This window comes from Monodelphis domestica, chromosome 6, assembly GCF_027887165.1.
Source record: "Monodelphis domestica isolate mMonDom1 chromosome 6, mMonDom1.pri, whole genome shotgun sequence".
In the NCBI taxonomy this organism is placed as follows: domain Eukaryota; kingdom Metazoa; phylum Chordata; class Mammalia; order Didelphimorphia; family Didelphidae; genus Monodelphis; species Monodelphis domestica.
The window spans coordinates 294264050-294280513 of NC_077232.1; the positions used below are offsets into that span (position 1 = coordinate 294264050).

At 35.7% G+C, this 16464-nt stretch overlaps 1 protein-coding gene across 1 annotated transcript in view; it reads right to left on the bottom strand.

The window, feature by feature from the left end:
- The window catches only part of MSR1 (macrophage scavenger receptor 1), a 48210-nt gene extending 34456 nt beyond the window's left edge, over positions 1-13754 (bottom strand). Inside the window, exons 1-2 of the mRNA XM_056803395.1 lie at positions 13651-13754; positions 11670-11792 (exon numbers count right to left, since the gene is read on the bottom strand). The gene's annotated coding sequence lies outside the window, so the exon portion shown is untranslated. The remainder of the gene's footprint in view (positions 1-11669; positions 11793-13650) is intronic.
- Positions 13755-16464: the final 2710 nt, after the last annotated feature.

Consider the following 16464-nt stretch of genomic DNA (forward strand, 5'->3'; position numbering starts at 1 on the left):
TTACAAAGGACAAAACTGAGACCCTTAAAGGATCAGTACTAACAAAGCTTATAAGTGGCAGAGGCAGAATTCCAACCCAGATGTTCTAACTCTAAGCCAAGTGATAGTTCCAGTGGATCACACTTTGCATGGAAAATGGTTAAACCTTTTCAGTGGCTAAATTTTAAGTATCACCAGGATCTTCTAAGCCATTTCGTATGCCCTCTCTCTGAAATTGGGAAATTAGCACTTTTGGAAGGTCAGCTCTGGTAAGGTGAAGTCCACAGCCAGTTCCCAAATCAAAATATCAATTCTTCATCTACCATACTCCAGTCTTTTCACATTTGACTTGGCAGGAAAACAGTCATCTTGACTAGCCAAAATGTTCAGTTTTTTCACTTCCTGTATTGTTGATGAATTTTTAAAAAATCTGTTATTTCTCATAGAAACATTGCTTTCAGATCCTTTTTTTGGTAAAGAGAAACAGAGGGTTTTCTAGATCTCTTATGAGGTTGTAGGGCAGAAATAACTAATAAAAATCTTCTGGCCAGGCCTCCCCACCTTCGGGATCAACCCTCACTCACAAAATTTTTAAGCCTAAAAAGTTTAGTCTGAAAAAGAGACAATACCAGTCACTGTTTTCAGAGATGTCAAGTCTACAATCTGGGAACTGAGAACCTGAGAGGACAAATCAAACACTTTCATTACTAAGACACAGGAAACAAAGTTCATCCTGAGGAAAAGGCTTACACAGAGCCATGCAAATTGTCAGTAGAAGAACAGGGAATCAAGACTGTTTTCAAAGCTTCAAATCCAGAGAGCTGGCATCACAGACTTCCGGGTAAGCATGGCAGCAGTAAGCATGCTTCCTCTCCTCAGCACCCACAGATTTAGACTACTTAAAAAGACCCCAGAAAACCCAAATTCATAAGAATAAAGGGATTCTACAGTAGGGTGAAGCATTGAAGGAATGTGGGATTGGAACATTTCCACACTATAAGGGGGTGAAAAAGCTCCCACTCATTCATGAGCAGATCTACCCTCCCCCACCTACAGAACCAGAATCAGAGTCAGCATGCACCAGAATCAGCAAGTAAGTGAGGGGCACCTCTAGAATGAGTAAGGGGCACCTCTAAGTCTTGGGAGCTAAGACCACCAAGGACCTACCCCTGAGAGAAGTTACACCTGAAGCCCCAATGGAGTGGGGAGCTCAGACCGTGGGTGCTCCTGGGAAGGTGGTGTGGTGCAGGGAAGGGCAGCAAACAGCTGAAACTGCTGAGAATCAAGATCTTGCTTAAGGCAAAATCCTTGCTCCCTAAATCTATACACAGAGAACCTGCTGATCTCACTCAGATTTCTGACTAAAAAGGGAAGGAAAAATCTCCAATGTGATGGCAAATTGTGCCCAGGAGCCTCAAAATCCCTCCACCAAAAAAAAAAAAAGAAGAAAAAAAAAGAAAAAGGTATTGACCCTGGAAAACTTTTATGGAGGAAAAATGCAGCCTACAGAGGAAATACAGGAGGAAAATCAAATAAAACCATCCAAAAAATGGAAATCATCCACAAGCTCTTAAAGAATTCAAATTGGAGCTTACCCAAAAAAAAAAGTGGAAGCCTTCTGGCAAGAAAAATGGGAAATAGTTCAAAGAGAAAATAACAGTCTGAAAGACAAGAACTCCCAATTGGAGAAATAGCTGGAAACCACGAAAAGCAGGAAAGACCAAACCAAAAAGGAAAATCAAAAGATTAAAGCAGAAAACCAAAAGACTATAACTGAAAATCACGCCTTAAAGACCAGAACTGGGCAACTGGAAACCAATGGTCTTGCAAAACAGCAAGAATTAATAAAGCAAAGTCAAAAGACTGATGAAATAAAAGAAACCATAAAATATCTCACTGACAAGCTGACACATAAAGAAAACAGACCATGATGAGACAATTTGGGAATCATTGGTCTACCTGAAAAGTCAGAAATAAACAGAAATCTTGACATCATACTACAATAAATCATCCAAGAAAACTTCCCTGATGTCCTTGAACAAGGGAGCAAAATAGACATTGAAAGAGTTCATAGAAGACCCTCAACACTAGACCCTCAAAAGGCAACTCCCAGGAATGCAATTTCCAAATTCCAGAGCTTTCAAGCTAAGGAGAAAATTCTACAAGAATCCAAAAAGAGACAATTCAGATACCAAGGAACACCAATCAGGATCACACAAGACCTGGCAGCTTCCACACTACAGGACCACAAGGCCTGGAACACAATATTCAGAAAGGCAACAGAATTGGGTCTTCTACCAAGAATCACCTATCCATCAAAACCAAAATATACTTCCAGGGGAAAGAATGGGCATTCAACAAAATAAAAGATTCCCAAGTATTTGTAAAGAAAAGACCAGAACTAAGTGGAAAGATTGATACCCAAATACAAAGATCAAGAGAAACATGAAAAAGTAAATAATAAAGAGAGGGAAAGGGGGGAAATGTTTTTTTTTTTATTCAAACTCTCTTCTTTAAGGGCTACAATTAGATCAAATTATATAAATATATATATTAATATATGGGAAAAATGTTATTTGTAACTCTCAAAAATTGTATTCATTATTATTGTAAATAGAAGAATAATACACAGGAAGAGATTGGTGCATTAAGGGCTATAAGATAATATGCAAAAAAATAAAAGAAAAAGAGAGGGGGAATCAAAGATGACACCAAGAGATACTTGAAGAAACAAAATAAATGAGATAATCTTTATCACACAAAGATACACATAGGATGGGGAGGGGAAGAATACTCTTATAAGAAGGAGAGGAAGAGAGTGCTAATAGGTAATACTTACACCTTACTCTCAGTAAAATTAGTTCTGAGGGGGAAGAGCATCTAGATCCATTGGGGTCTTGAATTCTATCTTATCCTACAGGGTAAGTGAGAAGGGAAAACTAAGGGGGATAGGGTGGAAGGGAGTAGAAAAAGTGAGGGAAGGAGAGAGGAGGGAAACTAACAGACCCACCCAAAAAAGAAGAGAACAAAAAGGGAGGGACCAGAAATTGAAGTATATTGAGGGAGGGGATTAGGGGGATTGACTAAGAGGAAACCATTGGTTTAAAAGGAAGCAGCAAAAGAAGAAAGGACAGAATTAGGAGAGGATATCAAAATGCTAGGGAATTTACAAGTGACAATCATAACTTTGAATGTGAATGGGATGAACTCACCCATAAAACGTAAATGAATAGGAAAGTGGGTTAAAATCCAAAATCCTACCATATGATGTCTACAATAAACACACCTTAAACAGGTAGATACTCACAAGGTCAGAATTAAAGGTTGGAGCAAGACCTATTGGGCCTCAACTGATAGAAAGAAGGCAGGAGTTGCAATCATGATATCTGATGAAGCCAAAGTAAAAATAGATCTGATTAAAAGGTTTAGGGAAGCTAAATATATCCAGTTAAAAAGACTATAGACAATGAGGAAATATCACTAATGAATATGTATGCGCCAAATGTTATAGCATCAGAGAAACTAGTGCAATTGAGGGAGGAAATAGATAGTAAAACTATACTAGGGGGAGACCTGAAACTACCACTATCAAATTTAGATAAATCAAATCAAAAAAATATATAAGAAAGAGGTAAAAGATGTGAATGAAATCTTAGAAAAATTAGAGTTACTAGATATATGGAGAAAAATAAATATGGATAAAAGGAATACACCTTCTTTTAAGTAGCACATGGTACATTCACAAAGATTGACCATGTGCTAGGTCATAAAAACATGGCAAACAAATACAGAAAAGCAGAAATAATAAATGCAACCTTTTCAGATCATAAGGCAATAAAAATAATGATCAGTAAGGGTACATGGAGAGCCAAATCAAAAATTAATTGGAAATTAAATAATATGATTCTCCAAAATCAGTTAGAGAACAAATCATAGAAATAATTAATAATTTCATTGAAGAAATGACAATGATGAGAAATCCTTTCAAACTCTATGGGATCTTGCCAAAGCAGTACTCAGGGGAAAATTTATATCCTTGAGTTCATATATTAACTAATTAGGGAAGGCAGAGGTTAATGAATTAGACATGCAAATCAAAAACCTTGAAAGCAAACAAATTAAAAACTCCCAGAAGAAAAGTAAATTAGAGATCCTAAAAATTAAGGAGAAATTAATAAAATCAAAAGTGATAGAACTATTGAACTAATAAATAGGACTAGAAGCTGGTATTTTGAAAAAAACAAACAAAATAGACAAAGTACCAGTCAATCTAATAAAAAAAGGAAAGAAGAAAAACAAATTAAGAGCATCATAGATGAAAAGGGAGACCTCACCACCAATGAAGAGGAAATCAAGGCAATCATTAAAAACTACTCTGCCCAATTATATGGCAATAAACATGGTAATCTTGGTGAAATGGATGAATATTTACAGAAATATAAATTGCCTACATTAACAGAAGAAATAGAATTCTTAAATAATCCCATATCAGAAAAAGAAATTGAACAGTCTAAGAAAAAAATCTCTAAGCCAGATGGATTCACCAGTGAATTCTATCAAACATTCAAAGAACAACTAATCCCAATACTATATAAACTATTTGACAGAATAAACAAAGAGGGAGTTCTACCAAATTCTTTTTATGACACAAATATGGTAGTGATTCCAAAGTCAGGCAGGTCAAAAATGGAGAAAGAAAACTACAGACCAATCTCTTAATGAACATAGATGCAAAAATCTTAAATACTATACTAGCAAAAAGACTCCAGTAAGTTATGAGGAGGGTTATTCACTATGATCAGGTGGGATTTATACCAGGAATGGAAGGATGGTTCAATATCAGGAAAGACATCCACATAATTGACCATATCAACAAGCAAACCAACAAAAATCACATGATTATCTCAATAGATGCAGAAAAAGCCTTTCATAAAATACAACATCCATTCCTATTAAAAACACTAGAAAGCATAGGAATAGAAGGATCATTCCTAAAAATAATAAACAGTATCTAAACCCATCAGCCAACATGATTTGCAATTGGGATAAACTAGATGCATTTCCAATAAGATCAAGAGTGAAACAAGGATGCCCATTATCATCTTTATTATTTAACATTGTACTAGAAACACTAGCAGTAGCAATTAGAGAAATTGAAGGTATTAAAATAGGTCATGAGAAGACCAAGCTATCACTCTTTGCAGATGATATGATGGTCTACTTAAATAATCCTAGAGAATCAACTAAAAAGCTAGTGGAAATAATCAACAACTTTAGCAAAGTTGCAGGATACAAAATAAACCCACATAAGTCATAAGCATTTCTATATGTCTCCAATCCATTTTAGCAGCAAGAATTAGAAAGAGAAATTCCATTTAAAATCACCCTAGACAATATAAAATACTTAGGAATCTATCTGCCAAGACAAACACAGCAACTATATGAACAAAACTACAAAACACTTTCCACACAACTAAAACTAGATCTGAGCAATTGGAAAAATATTAACTGCTAATGGGTAGGACAAGCTAACATAATAAAAATGACCATCCTACCCAAACTTATTTATGTATTTAGTGCCATACCCATTGAACTTCCAAAAGCGTTTTTACTGAATTAGAAAAAAAATAACAAAGTTCATTTGGAAGAACAAAAGATCAAGGATATCCAGGGAAATCATGTAAAAAAATGCAAAAGAAGGTAGTCTAGCAGTACCAGATCTCAAACTATACTATCAAGCAGTGGTTATCAAAACAATTTGGTACTGGCTAAGAGACAGAAAGGAGGATCAGTGGAATAGGCTTGGGGTAAGTGGCCTCAGCAAGACAGTCTATGACAAGCCCAAAGATCCCAGCTTTTGGGACAAAAATCCACTATTTGATAAAAACTGCTGGGAAAATTGGAAGACAGTGTGGGAGAGATTAGGTTTGGAACAAAACCTCACACCCTGCACCAAGATAAACTCAGAATGGGTGAATGACTTGAACACAAAGAAGGAAACTATAAATAAATTATGTGAACACAGAATAGTATACATGTCAGACCTTTGGGAAAGGAAAGATTTTAAAACCAAGCAAGACTTAGAAAATGTCACAAAATATGAAATCAATAATTTTGATTACATCAAATTAAAAAGTTTTTGTACAAACAAAACCAATGTCACCAAAATTAGAAGAGAAATAACAAACTGGGAAACAATCTTCATAACAAAAACCTCTGACAAAGGCCTAATTACTCAAATTTACAAAGAACTAAATCAATTGTACAAAAAATCAAGCCATTCTCCAATTGATAAATGGGCAAGGGACATGAATAGGCAATTTTCAGTCAAAGAAATCAAAACCATTAATAATCACATGAAAAAAAGTATTCTAAATCTCTGATAATCAGAGAGATGCAAATCAAAACAATTCTGAGGTACCACCTCACACCTAGCTGATTGACTAACGAGACAGCAACAGAAAGTAATGAATGCTAGAGGGGATGTGGCAAAGTTGGGACATTAATTCATTGCTGGTAGAGCTGTGAATTGATCCAACCATTCTGGAGGGCTATTTGGAACTATGCCCAAAGGGCAATAAAAGACTCTCTGCCCTTTGACCCAGCCACAGTACTGCTGGGTTTGTACCCAATGAGATAATAAGGAAAAAAACTTATACAAGAATATTCATAGCTGCGCTCCTTGTGGTGGAAAAAAAAATTGGAATATGAGGGGATGCCCTTCAATTGGGGAATGACTGAACAAATTGTGGTTTATGTTGATGATGGAATACTATTGTGCTCAAAGGAATAATAAAGTGGAGGAATTCCATGGGAACTGGAACAACCTCCAAAAAGTGATACAAAGAGAAAGAAACAGAACCAGGAGAACATTGTACACAGAGACTGATACACTGTGGAACAATTGAACATAATGGACTTCTCCATTAGTAGCAATGCAATGTTCCTGAACAACTGGGAGGGATCTATGAGAAAGAACCCTACCCATATTCAGAGGAAAAATTGTGGGAGCAAAAACACCAAAGAAAAACAACTGCTTGATTACATGGGTCGAGGGGAAATGATTGGGGATGTAGCCTCTAAATGAACATCCTAGAGCAAACACCAACAACATGGAAATGGGTTCTGATCAAGGACATATGTAATACCTAGTAGCATTGTGCATCAGCTATGGGAAGGGTAGGGTGAGGGGAGGGAGGAATAGAAAATGATTTTTGTAACCAAGGAATAATGTTTGAAATTGACTAAATAAAAACAAAACAAAAAAAATCCAGAGAGCTTTCCCTGCCTCTAGCTACAGCCTCAGACCACACAGAATCCTTGCTTCCTCTGGATTACCTTTATATTCTTCTCCTTCATGATGAAACATCAAGGCACTCCACAAGCAGTATGCTGAAAACCAAATTTTCTCAGTGAACCTGACATATTTTTTTAAAATATATTTTATTTGATCATTTCCAAGCATTATTCGTTAAAGACATAGATCATTTTCTTTTCCTCCCCCCCACCCCCATGGCCGACGCGTAAGTCCACTGGGCATTAGATGTTTTCTTGATTTGAACCCATTGCTTTGTTGATAGTATTTGCATTAGAGTGTTCATTTAGAGTCTATCCTCTGTCATGTCCCCTCAACCTCTGTATTCAGGCAGTTGCTTTTTCTCGGTGTTTCCACTCCCATAGTTTATCCTTTGCTTATGAATGGTGTTTTTTTCTCCTGGATCCCTGCAAATTGTTCAGGGACATTACACTGCCACTAATGGAGAAGTCCATTACGTTCGATTATACCACAGTGTATTAGTCTCTGTGTACAATGTTCTCCTGGTTCTGCTCCTCTCGCTCTGCATCACTTCCTGGAGGTTGTTCCAGTCTCCATGGAACTTCTCCACTTTATTATTCCTTTTAGCACAATAGTACTCCATCACCAACATATACCACAGTTTGTTCAGCCATTCCCCAATTGATGGGCATCCCCTCGTTTTCCAGTTTTGGGCCACCACAAAGAGCGCAGCTATGAATATTTTTGTACAAGTCTTTGTGTCCATTATCTCCTTGGGGTACAGACCCAGCAGTGCTATGGCTGGGTCAAAGGGTAGATATTCTTTTGTCGCCCTTTGGGCATAGTTCCAAATTGCCCTCCAGAATGGTTGGATCAATTCACAACTCCACCAGCAATGAATTAATGTCCCTACTTTGCCACATCCCCTCCAGCATTCATTACTTTCCTTTGCTGTTATGTTAGCCATTCTGCTAGGTGTGAGGTGATACCTCAGAGTTGTTTTGATTTGCATCTCTCTGATTATAAGAGATGTAGAGCACTTCTTCATGTGCTTGTTAATAGTTTTGATTTCTTTATCTGAGAACTGCCTATCCATTTCCCTTGCCCATTTATCAATTGGAGAATGGCTTGATTTTTTTGTACAATTGATTTAGCTCATTATAAATATGAGTAATTAAACCTTTGTCAGAGGTTTCTATGAAGATTTTTTCCCAATTTGTTGTTTCCCTTCTGATTTTAGTTATATTGGTTTTGTTTGTACAAAAGCTTTTTAGTTTGATGTATTCAAAATTATTTATTTTACATTTTGTGATTCTTTCTATATCTTGCTTGGTTTTAAAGCCTTTCCCCTCCCAAAGGTCTGACATGTATACTATTCTGTGTTTACCCAATTTACTTATGGTTTCCTTCTTTATGTTTAAGTCACTCACCCATTTTGAATTTATCTTGGTGTAGGGTGTGAGGTGTTGATCTATTCCTAGTCTCTCCCACACTGTCTTCCAATTTTCCCAGCAGTTTTTATCGAATAGTGGATTTTTGTCCCAAAAGCTGGGATCTTTGGGTTTATCGTATACTGTCTTGCTGAGGTCGCTTTCCCCCAGTCTATTCCACTGATCTTCCTTTCTGTTTCTTAGCCAGTACCAAATTGTTTTGATGACTGCTGCTTTGTAATATAGTTTTAGGTCAGGGACTGCAAGGCCCCCATCGTATGTGTTTTTTTTCATTATTTCCCTGGATATCCTTGATCTTTTGTTCTTCCAAATGAACTTTGTTATGGTTTTTTCTAAATCAGTGAAGAACTATTTTGGTAGTTCAATGGGTATGGCACTAAATAGATAAATAAGTTTGGGTAGGATGGTCATTTTTATTATATTGGCTCGTCCTATCCATGAGCAGTTAATGTTTTTCCATTTGTTCAGGTCTAGTTTTAGTTGTGTGGCGAGTGTTTTGTAGTTGTGTTCATATAGTTCCTGTGTTTGTCTTGGGAGATAGATTCCTAGGTATTTTATTTTGTCTAAGGTGATTTTGAATGGGATTTCTCTTTCTAGTTCTTGCTGCTGAGCTGTGTTGGAGATATATAGAAAAGCTGATGATTTATGTGGGTTTATTTTGTATCCTGCAACTTTGCTAAAGTTGTTGATTATTTCAATTAGCTTTTTGGTTGAATCTCTAGGATTCTTTAAGTAGACCATCATGTCATCCGCAAAGAGTGATAACTTGGTCTCCTCCTTGCCTATTTTGATGCCTTCAATTCCTTTATCTTCTCTAATTGCTACTGCTAGTGTTTCTAGTACAATGTCAAATAGTAGAGGTGATAATGGGCATCCTTGTTTCACTCCTGATCTTATTGGGGAACCTGACATATTTTGTTGCGCCCCTATTTCTTGTCAAGTCTTTATTGGCTTGTACACAAACTTGAATGTCCCTAGAGAGTTAAAATTTTATGCTAGACCAGGTCTGATACAAGTCAATATGGCAGCTAAGATTTAGGTTTGGAATTAAAAGAGATATTCATAGACCATTCAGAGTTAACAAAAGAAAATTCTTTACTTTATTATAGAAAAAAACACTCAGCAAGGATACAGTGCTGGTTAAGTTGCTTATAGTTTCTTTGCCATTACAGTGTGTGGATCAGAAGTACCTGTTAAGCCTAAGGAACCAATGAACTCTCTTGAGCTGGTTTTTGTACTTAGAAGGCCAGCTTCATCACTGTGTCCAATCTTAGTTCACATGGCCATTTAATAATTGAGAAAGGTAATTTAAGCACCATTGAAGAAAAACAAAACTTAGCCTCTTCTTTGCTCAATAGGTATTGCTCCTTTACCAATATGGAGAGCGGAATGAGGATTCAACAGTCTAAATAGGGTAATCTTTTGCCATGCATCTAACCACACTGAATTTGCCCTAAGTTCATGAGTCTTCATGTTAAAATATCAGGTATTCTAAAGAAAGGCTAAAGGTAAAGGAGAAGAATTCAGAGCAAGTTCTTGTCTCCAAAAAGTCCACATATGGCTCATTGTTTCCATTCCAGCCTATCCTTTTTCCATCACTCCTGGGGACTTCACTATCAATGTTTTGACTCATCAATACCAGATGGATACAATTCCTCAATGTCAATAATCTATTCACCCCACATAGACCACATAGACCACCTACCCAAGTGGTTTCTTAAGGGGTCACCAGTTTTTCTAATGGCCTTATTCCTAACAACCTAAATTTCACAGAATCATGTATTTCAAACTGGAAAGGATGTTAGAAAACATCAAGCCCAATCATCTCATTTCATGAAATAGGAATCTGAGGCCATGAAATGTAAAGTCACATGTTTAATGAGTAATTCAAGTTAGAATTCAAAGCAAGCTCTTCCTGATTTGGCCCTATCCACTATCTTACGCTGTTTTTCTTTGTTCCTTAATCAAAACCACAGCCCTCTATCCTTCCATCTCTCTTTCTGTCCTGCTCCTGATAAACCTACCACAGATTGCCCTAAGCTCTCAAAGCTTAAAACTGCTCAAAGGCTTTTGGAGCACCCTGAAATTGGGGTTTATATTGACCACTGTCAGCTCATCCAATCCATATTTTTCCAGAGTATCTCTCCAACTTGGATCTCCTGTGCTTCCATACACATCCTGATTTATGACTTCATTTTCCTCTTTCCAACCGTTCCCCTGTCAATAAGTCTACAAGCATTTGTTAAATGCCTACTAGGTGCCAAGCACTATGCTAAGTACGAAAGATACAAATAAAATGAAAAACAGACGCTGCCCACAAGGAGCTGTCATTGAGACCTTCCACTACTTCTGATTAGTCAGTCCCTATCTCTTGATGAGAGAAATGGAGCAAAGGATACTATCAGAGAAATGTATACTCAGAGAAAAAGACAGCTCAATCACATGTGAATGAATGAAAAGGCATTTTTTTAAGCACACACTATGTTCCAGGCATTATACAACATGCTGGAGATACAAATACAACAAATAACATAGTTCTTGACCTTGAACAACTTATACTCTTATAAAAGACATTCTCTCAGAGCAAGAGAAAACCAGGAAGAGCAAAATCAGAGAAAAGAAATTATAAATCAATTTCATTAATGAATATGGGTGCAAAAATCTTCAATAAAATAGTAGACAGGAGACTACAACACTATGTCACAAAGATTATACAAAAGGATATTTTAATTTAATTAAAATTTAATATAAAGAAAAGTATCCATGTACTTATGTCAATAACAAAAGTAACAAAAATCATATGATTATGCCAATAGATACATAAAAAGCTTTTGAAAAAGTACAACACTCATTTCTCTTAAAAACACTGAAAACATAGGTATAAATGAATTTTTTCCCTAAAATGGCAAGTAGCATCTACCTAAAACCAACAGTAAGTATTATCTATATTTTTTAACTCTTACCTTCTGTCTTAGAAAGGGTACTAATGTTGGTTCCAAGGCAGAAGAGTGGCAATTGAAGTTAAGTGACTTGCCCAGGTTCATGCAGCTTGAAAGTTTATATAATAATATTTTATTTGGTTGAATCTAAAAATAAATAAATAAGCCAGCATAATAAGGATTTCTGTTCATTTAAAATCATTAGATAATTCCTCTTTTGATGAGAAATAAGTTTCTCTCTCTTGGCATAGATTGGATACAATAATAGCCCACAATATTGAAAAAATAACATAAATTTTGTAAACAGAGGGAAGCAGTTAGGTGCTAAGATCTTTCACAGCACAAGAAAAAGTACTTATGAGCCCCTTTAAAACATTTAAGTTCCAGGATCAAAATGAGTTACACAATAGAATATAAATTTGAGATAAGACAGCTAAGATATGAAGGAAACTCGACAATTTCATTTAGAACACATAATGGGGTAGGTAATAATAAAAAGTTACTGTAGTGAGAAGAGTAGTAAAGATCTTTTAGGGTACCAATATCTGTGATATTCCTGTGCCACAATTGGGTTCTGACTGATTCCCCTGATCATTGCAAAGTAAGCTACTTTGTAAAATAGGTAGATGAATGCTTCTCTAGCATAAATAAGGGGATAAATGGCTTCTCCTCCAAAGGCACTGTACTTACTGAAATGAGAGACCTTAATTTTGAAGGTATGCTGAGTTAGTTATATTTGTATTTATTTGATTATTACTTATAAAAGTAATTTTTAAATAAATTATTTATTTGTAGACTCTCAAGAACAACAAAATATATTAGTATTGCACTTACTTGCTTTTGTGTAGTAAAAACTTGTATTAAAATGTAAAAAATAACATACTAGAATAAAGATTAAGTCTGTAGATAATATTGATTGTGGTTAGGAAATAAAGGCTAGAGGAATTATGTAAGTAGAAGAAAGCAAGAGAATTTTGGTCCCACCAAAACAGATAAGATTAGAGGAAATTTTAGAGAAATCTCTGGCAAATGTTGCATGTCTCTTCCCCAATCAATATAGGAGCACAAGGATATTTCATAAGACTTTGAAAGATTAAACAGAAATTTGGCAAATATATATTAGCTAATGGATTGATAGAGAAAGGATTATTTCCTTGATCTCATTTAAAGAAGTGATGCTAAGTAATTAGTAAGTTAGAAACTAAAAATGAATCAGTTTGGCTATTTGGGTGACTTAAAGAAATAGCTAAAGAGAATAATTAAGGAAAATTAGAGTAGCCACCTTAAAACAGTGGATTCCATGAGATTTAAATATTCCCCTTAGTAATAATGAATTAAAAGTTGATGTGTTTAAATTTTTCATTCAGTGAGAAAATATATTGACACCAATCTCCCTGAGTTACTGGGAGAAAGCACATAAATGTGAAATGCCTGGCTTGAGCAAGATATAGGAACTGAAATGATCAAAATATTCTGCAATTTAAGAAGATACTTTTAAAAGTTAGCATAGAAAGTAAACATGTCTGTTGACATATTTCAGAGATTTAAATTGCAACTGAAATATTAAGAACTAAATGTTCTAAAGTAGTACAGAAAGCATAGCTGTTCACCTCTTTTAAGTTTTACAAACCAAGGCTTGGATGTGGTAAGTAAACAATAAGGAAACAATTTTCACATCTTTACTCCATACTAGCTGGCTCTACTTTGAGTCTTAGATGTCATTTGGTAGGATTAGTAAAATGACAAAGAAGATTTAGAAATTCATTCCATTGAATTATTGTCATCTAGATAGTTCTAAGTTTCATGTTTTAAATACATGATACTGAGTATGTAAAAAAAAATTGTATTATAAAGTCTGAGAGAAGCTGCTAGGACAAGTTATTTTGCCTTTTATCAATACTGTTAGATTATGAATATACCTGTTATACAATCTCACTATATATTTTTAAACTACTGATTCTTTGGTAGTGTCTATTTTGTTTTAAATAAAATAATAATAACTCACTGTTAGGAGAAGACAGCCACATCCTCTTAGAAGATCCTACTGAAAGGGCAAGTTCTTACCAACCCTTCCAATAGCATGTTTTGAGACTGTAATGCAGCATTTTAGGGAAGTAGGATCTCTCCTGACCAAAGGAGAAAAACTTATGCTAACTTTAAATAAGAATTTAGTTTCACTCAATTTTATTGAGGAAATTATGAAATTATATATGTTAATATTTAGTATATGATGAAATTTCATTTTTTGAACCAAGTATTCACTAAATGTATGAACTTGTGTCCATTATATATGAGTAAGAGTCTAGATTGCAATTAACCTTACATGAAAGATCATTAGCATATCCTGATACTTGCTAAAACATGAGAGAAACAACAAAAAGCTAGCCCTTAAGCTGTAATTGGTGAAATTTTATTGTTTGAGAAAGTGGTTTGGGGGACTTTTATCCTGCTGCTATTCTAAAGTTTTGGTATCAGATATGTGTCTGATTTTTCATAGGGCCTTTACTCGATCAATCAATGGAATACCATATGCTCTACTGCAGTCTGAAGCCCAACTCTGGGAAAGTTGAGAGAATGACCTGGAGAAGGTAAAAGTAGAATTCTCTTGACTTAATTTTCCCATTTCCCACCCAAATATATCTGACTCTGACTGTGATACTTCATTGCTCATGTTGAGCCCTTCTGTGTGATTGGCTGTTAATTATGACTCATACCTGAAGTCAAACAGAACTAAAGAACAATATAGATGCTGCTACACTCTTCCCTTTTTCCTCAAATAGAAAATTCCATTGATAAGGACAAGTGCATAATGACGCCTCTTTTTTTTTTCAGATATTTCCTTGACTTTAATTAATAGGATTTTTGGTTTATAGAAGACTGATACAGCAATGTCCTTTCATTATGTTAATATAATGATATGTTCCTAAAGGGAGAATGAATAAAGAAGATGAAATTTAGATAAAGATAGATAAAAATGAATGTGAAATTTTCTGAAGTCAAATGGAGCACACAATTTTTAGGAGCAACAAGATATGTGGGTGTATACCCCTGGTTATCAAAGAGCTTTCATGGAACTTACCTTAGCTTATGAAGACTTTATTTTTTTCTTTTATGAATTTTAAGATCTGTTTTGTAAAAGTTGCAGCAGAAAAACTTAGAAAGCTCTGTAACTGACCAGCTCTTCTAAGAGGAGACACCTTCAGAACTATTATCAATTGAGACCTACTCTACAATAGGATGATGAGAAGTAGTTTCCAAGGACTATATGATAGGACTATATTCCAAGGACTGAGATAACACACAAATAGAAGACATTTGAAACTCAACTAGAACTTAAATGGACATCAGGTGACATTAGGACACAAAAGCTCTTGATCCTTGTAATACCTGCAAGACTCGTAAATCCAACCTTTCCCATGTTTTATTTCACCCTAATGGTTTGTTGTCAATGTGCTTTAATAGAGGACAGCTTCCTCTGATATTTTGTGGTACTTGTAGAAAAGTACTCTCTACATGCCCTTAGACCTTAGCAATCCATTCAAGTTACATTATTACATAGAATTAAAATTGATAAGTAATTGGTATATTGTTAGACTGATACGTATATTATGTATGTATTGGTGATTAATACTGATGGGGGTTAGCAGCTCTTTAAATGGTGCTTTGAGATCTTATGCTTTTTACTAATTACCAGATATTGTCGATTAAAATGTAGATTCCAATCCTGTGTTTTCCCTGTGACTTACTCCCAATTGATAAGGGTGTGCCTGATATTCCAAGTCTGAAGCAGAGGCTAGAGAGGAGGAGGGCATCTGAGCAAACTTTAAGGTTGATGGATGATGTTATGAAGGTTGAGAGCAACCTTAAAGAGAATGAAAGATGCCATTAAGCAGGACATGGGAGGGAATATCACAGATGCATACTGGGGATCTTTGCAATTCAGCCTGGAATGCTCCCTAGAATGTCCAAAGTAGGAATAATCTGAAGAAAGGCAGATAATTCTCAAGAAAGTGAAGAGGGCAATCCCCCAGTGTTACACAGTTAGGAAGTTTCTGAGGTCGAATTTGAACCCAGGCCTGGCTCTTGTGAAGATTGGATTTAGCTATCTCCTGATTGTAACAATGAAGACACTTAGCTCTTTTCTTTATTGTGAAGATAACATTGTAAGCTACAATCTATTTTTAGATTTTAGCTATGAAAAGGTGTTAAGTAACTACAAAAGGTGAACTTACCAAAAGAGATATTAAGTAACCCAAAAAGATATAATCTAACCAGAGAGAGAAGGTGAGAACTAAAGAGTGGGCAGTCCTGGAGAAAAATCTAACCAAAGAAGGTAAGAACTAAAGAATGGACAGTCCTGGAGAAAAGCAACTGCTGTGATTGGTAGATGTGAAATTTAGGGGAGGTGACACAAGAGAAAAAGATCTTTAAAAAGAAGACCAAAAGGCAGGAGATCATTCGGACTTTTGGATCATTCAGATTCAGATCATTCATTCGGATTCAGGCATTCAGACAGATTTAGAGATTTAGATTTAGAGATATTCAATTGAGAACTCTGACTCAGAGTTGGACTGGAGGAACTCCTAACTCATGCAGGAGACCTCAGACTGCTTTCATTTAGATGGTCACCCTTGGTAAGAGAAAGGCTGACTTAGTGGCTCCACTTTTCTGTAGGCATGAAGCCTCTAGTAAAGGCCCATCATCTTGAAACTCTCTTCCCCTGGCTGGAGCTTAGAATTTCTATCTGGTATCATAGGGAACCAGAGCTCTCTGTCTGTCTGTCTGTCTGTCTGTCTGTCTATCTGTCTGTCTTTCTGTC